Here is a 5,577-nt window from a genome sequence, read left to right on the forward strand (position 1 = left end):
AGCCGGACACCCCTGCTTCCCTACTTAGGCCTTCAGGAAGCTAAAGAGCAAGTTTCACCGACACCCCAGGAAAATGGCTGGTGTTACTATTTCAGAAAATAGCACCTGCCAATCTGGCTGCTTAAAAATTCAGGTGAGCCACTGAGAATATTACTGTGTCCCAACCTGTCGGTCTATCCCCCCACCTTCCAGGCCACACCCCCACTCTTGTCTAATGGTCTATCTCCTCCTACCCCTCTGTCCACCACCCATCCTTCTCTAGGAGAACAGTACTTAATCAGCTTATCTCACCCAGTTAATGAGACTATACAGAATTGAAATATGTGGAAATGTTTTGCAAACTCTAAAGGCCTCTATAAATGTACCAGATGTGTCATAATTCTCACTACACAACAAATGGGCAGCCAGAGGCTCCCGTCAGTGCTTCAAAATGGGCCAGGCAGGAGGAACAGTGCAGCCCAGCAATGGGTGGGCATTGTGTTCCTCCCCGCTCTTCCACTAAGATGCCAGATGACCATGAGTGCAAAAAAAAGGAAGAGGATGGGGGCAAATAAACCATTCAAGTCTGGATAATGTGAGATGTAAGCGATCTTAGGCTCTCCTTACACCCCACATATCGCTCTCTGGCCCACTTTCATTAGACAACCTCCAAAACCTACCACAACGACCAAGCCAGACATAAGAGTCCTACAGAACAAAATCACAATGCTGGGGGCGAACCCTCCATGGAGGCAGTGTGGTTGGTACCTCCATTCTCAAGAGAGTATCCACTTTCAGAAGAGAGGGGAGAGAAACATACAGCACTTAAATCCTCCAGCCCTCTGAACTCCCCCCACTCCCAGCTCCATCCAGAGGCCCCACAGGGGCCCACTGGGGAGTGGCAAGGAGCCAGGTAAGAGCCCAGCTGCAGGGAACTGTTCTGGAGAAAACCCCAGCAGCACAGGGTCCTCCATCCATGTCTCACAGCCTCCACTCACACCCGCCCTGGCCATTTGCTGCCCACCACCTCTTCCTAACTGGCTTCCCCAGCACCTTCTCTTCAGCAACTTGAGATGACTGCTATGGCTCCTACTCACTGGGCACTCCCATGTGCCAGGCACTGTGCTGGGCAGGATCCAAGGTCATACAGCTCCTGAGTGTCTAGCTGGCTAAAAGCCCATGTTCTTTTCACTGCCTCATACTTGACTTTATCTTGTAGATAAAAGAGAAGCAGAGAAAGTGTTCTGAGAAAATTAATCTAGTTTCTCTCACCCCAACCCAAACCCTACACTATGGCCTGACCGATCTTGATATTCAAAAGGCAACTTTCATCATGTCTCTCCGTTACCTACTGAGTCAAGTCCCATAAGCTTTGCCAGGCATTTAAGCTTCTTTACGATCCATTTTTCCAGTCTTATTCCCCCATTTCCAGACTCAAATCCTTTCTCCCGCCCAGCATGGCCCATCCTTCCTCATTGCCATGCTTCTGTCTGAGAAGGTCTCCATTCTCTGCCTGTATTACTAATTCCTTCAACTAAACACACACTGAGGATGACTATATGCCAGGTCCTGGACTAGGTGCTGGGGACACAGCAGCCAGGACAGGGAGGATCCCCACTATCACAGAGGTCGGAGTCTGCCTTCCTTGTGAGGCATGAACTAGGACCCTTCTCTGGTTACTTGGTGCCCACAGTCTGGCCCTTGCCTAAATCCACAGCACTGAGTGTTTGCCACTTATACGGCACTCAGCCATTCCTCCAACTTACATGCCAGTTTTGTTTTAAAACTTCCTCTGTGTTTATTTCTGTGGGAAAAGTGCAGTCCAAGTTCCAAACAGCATTATAAATGGCAGTTAGGTCCCCAGACCAGCCCACAGAAGCCTATTAAATATATAATGGTATAGAACCTAAATACATGTATATTAAAAGCCTTGCAGGAGAGACCAGGGGCAAACATCTCCTGTTTCCTGCACCCCCGCCCACTGTCCCACCAGGTTCTGAGCTTCAAGCCACCTTTAGGGGCAAAGGCCCTAGCAGTGGCTTGGGAGAAGAAAGCGGGTGGGAGATATGGGGCTGGGAAGAGAAATAGAGTGGGAAGAACCCTGATTTACAGTTCAGAAGCTTGGCTCTAATCCCGGCTCTGCCTATACAAGCTGGGTGGCCTTGAGTGAGTCCCTTTCCTCTTGAAGACTCAATTTTCTTTTATAAAATGACAGAGCTGATTTAGATTAGTAGTTCTCAGGCTTCTGAATCTCACAGATTGGCAGGATATATTTTTTAAAATATATGTTTATGATGTGTAATTTGTTATAAACATTTAAAAATAAATTTTATCAAGAAAAGCCTTTTTTTTTAAAAAAAATCACAATATACCATCACTAATTTCATTTTTCAAAAGGATATTGTAAACCACTCCCTGTTCTTAAAAATGTGGACGTCATGTCAGAAAAATGAACAAATTTTTAAACTAAAAATATTTGGATTCATGAAAAAAATCATTGACCATTGTTAGTTTTTCCAATGTGTCTAAGAACCAATGAAAACTTCATCACAGTTCAGCTCCAGTCTATGGCCCGTCGTTGAACCCCCTTGAGCTATGGGACACTGAGTCCTCCCCAGGTATGACATTTCTCCATTCTGAGGACCGATGGTTCACTGTGGACAATTAGCATAGATAGCCCTAGGGAAAGGTTAGCTGTCCCAAGGAGCTACAGAGCAGAGAGGGCCTGTCAACGGCAAGAATGGGGACAGGATGGCAGGGAACCCTAGCAACAGGCCCGAAGAGCAGAGAAAACCAGCCTAGAAGGGCTGGAACCGACTCGTCCCCAGTGTTGACTGTGACTCCACCCCCGTATTGTCCTGGAAGGCTTAAAGCCCCCAAAGGAAGCTTTTGTAAAAGTTCCCTTTATTAACTTTCCTGATCAAAAATTAATATATGTTCATGTGAAAAACTTGGAAAACACAGAAAAGCATAAGCAAAAGTCATCCACAACTCAACCTTTCAGAACAATCACTGTTCACATTTTTATGCACTGCTAATTCCTCAAACACTTATATAGCTATCATCAGCCACACTCGGATTTGGTTTTGTATTCTGCTCTTCCCCTAATTATCACACTAGAGCACTTTTCCATGTCCTTAGATATTCTTCATTAGCATCACAAAATATTTTGATAAAAAACACGGCATTCTAAGAAATAAACAAACATAGCATTCTAGTTAATATAAACGCACTTTCCATGGTATGACAGGGCAGAAGTCATTTAACCATGCCACTCTTGTGGAACACTTAAGCCATTTCCATATTTTTGCTCTTAAAAAATGTAGTAGGTGAACATCCTTGTCCACAAATCTCCATAGAGCCTTTTACATTTCTTTACATCCCTCAGGTCACAGCCCGGTGCTATGCACAATCGGCCCTCAGTAAATACTGAGTGAACAAAGAAACTCAATTTAATCCCTAGACCTGGGAGCCCTTATCAGATGGACACAGAGTTTTAGACTGACAGAAGCCGACCCTGGTGTCCACCAGCCACTTACCACTGATCCTGCACCTCTGCCTCACACCTGCAAAGCCAAGGAGGGCTTGGGGAAAGAAGAAAATGTCAATGCCTTGCTGAGGTCGCCCAGGTTCTAGTGCTCTCAGCAAATCTATCTGCTCTTCCACAACTCCCAGTGGAGGGTACCTGCAGACCTCATCTGCTGACTCCCACACTCCCTCCAGACTGCTCAACTCACCACCTCAGGAAAGTCATGGCTGACCTTCCCTCTGAATTAAAATATGGCTCCCTTTCACTGGAGGTTCCCAGCACTTTGGGTACTGTCTCTTGCTGTTCCAGTCTTTGTTTGCTCACAGGACTAACTGCCCTGGCAGACACAGGGCAACAGGGGAGGGCAGGGACAATGTGTATTCTGCCCTCCACTGAAAATCCAACCCAGTGCCCAACACTGTGGTTAGTAAGTGTTTACTGACTGAAATTTCTTGCTGGTCAGATTGCCAAGCCTTTTATTTTCACAGGAGTGAAGAGAAAAGGGAAGAAAGGGGAAGAAGATAGGAGGATAGCGGGACCTCCTAAAACAGACCAAGTGCAAAGACCTAATAGGAAATTGAGCTGGAAATGGTCTGCTCTGCACAGTCCTGCAGTCCTGTCTGACCTAGAGACCTGCTGAGGCCAATTGGCTCCTGGGAACAGAATGCAAGCAGATCATCAAACACACCTAGACACTGGTCAAGTGACATTGCCCCACTTCAGCCTGGTTCTCTCCCAGAGGGAGAATGGTCAGATCTAGGGAGTAGGGGGCTTCCTTCTCCACCTAGTTCCAAACAACCAGAAAATAGGGGCCACTCCTCACTGGTGGTCCAAAAAAACAAGTACGATATTGGGAGATAGAAGTATTTAAAGCAATTAGATCCACACTCCACTTTTTCTCCTCATGTTTGCCCAACATCCTTACCACACCCAAAAGAAAAAAAACCTGAAAACTGCATTGGAGAGAGTGCCAGCACCAGGAAGTTTCCTGGAATTTCAGGAAGAAAAGGAGCCAAGATGGCCCTAAAATAACGGAGATCAGAAGTTATGGGAAAGATATGGAAAGAGGCCACATTATCTCATCACACACCCACATCAATACCAAGGACAACCCCGAAACCAACCCCAGGGCCCCTGGATGTTGTGGACCCATCCATTCCAATCTCTCCCAGGACACCCCCCACCCCAAACACACACACACACACACACACACACACACACACACACAAACTGTAGCAAACTCCTCTTGGAGAGCCCATCACTCCCAACACCCTGGCCCACCCCTCCTCCACACTTGTATGATTTTGCAATTTACAGAGCTTCCTCCTCGGATTTCTTATCCGATCCTCCAGACAACCTACTGAGCGGGATATCTTTACCGTCCCCATTTCATGGATGAGGAGACTAAGTCAGATACATTCAATAATAGGCCGCGTCACACAGCCAAAGTGGCTGAGGTTGGAGCCAGCTCCAGTTGGGTGTGGGAACAGAACTCCGCGGCGACCCCACCCAGCCCGCCTTCTCTGGAGGCAGGGACCCAGGTGGTGGCCAGCAATTTCCAGGCCGCCCAGGGTGAAAACCAAGAACAAGGTGGCCCTAAAATAAGGTTTCCAGCAGTGCCGGTGGGAAACACCTTTTTCCCCCCACACCGCACTCACACAGGTGTAGGGCCCGGAGTCTGGTGCGCTGCGCATCCCCCAACCCGCGAGTGTCCCGCCCTAGCCTGTGGCCGCCCCTTGACTTGCGCCCCCTCAAAGTTGTGCGGGCGACGCAAGCAGCCTGCCAGAAATCGCCCAGCGTCCCGGGGCTCCCTCCGACCCCTGCGCTCTGGAGCGATCTGCAGGGAGGGCACGGGGGCCGTCTAGCTGCCTCCCCTGCAGCCTCCGGGTCCCCGCCAGTCTGGCATGCACGCTCCCACCCCGGTGGCTGGAGGCATCTCCCCACATATCTAAGAAGGGCCAGGAGCAGGGAGCGCGGACCCGCACACGGGGCGCACGTGCCGGCCCGGCCCGAACCCCTATACCACAGCCTCACCCAGATCGCCAGCAGCAGCAGCCACGCCGGCCCTG

Source organism: Pteropus vampyrus, unplaced genomic scaffold (genome assembly GCF_000151845.1).
Source record: "Pteropus vampyrus isolate Shadow unplaced genomic scaffold, Pvam_2.0 Scaffold1, whole genome shotgun sequence".
NCBI classification, from domain to species: Eukaryota; Metazoa; Chordata; class Mammalia; order Chiroptera; family Pteropodidae; genus Pteropus; species Pteropus vampyrus.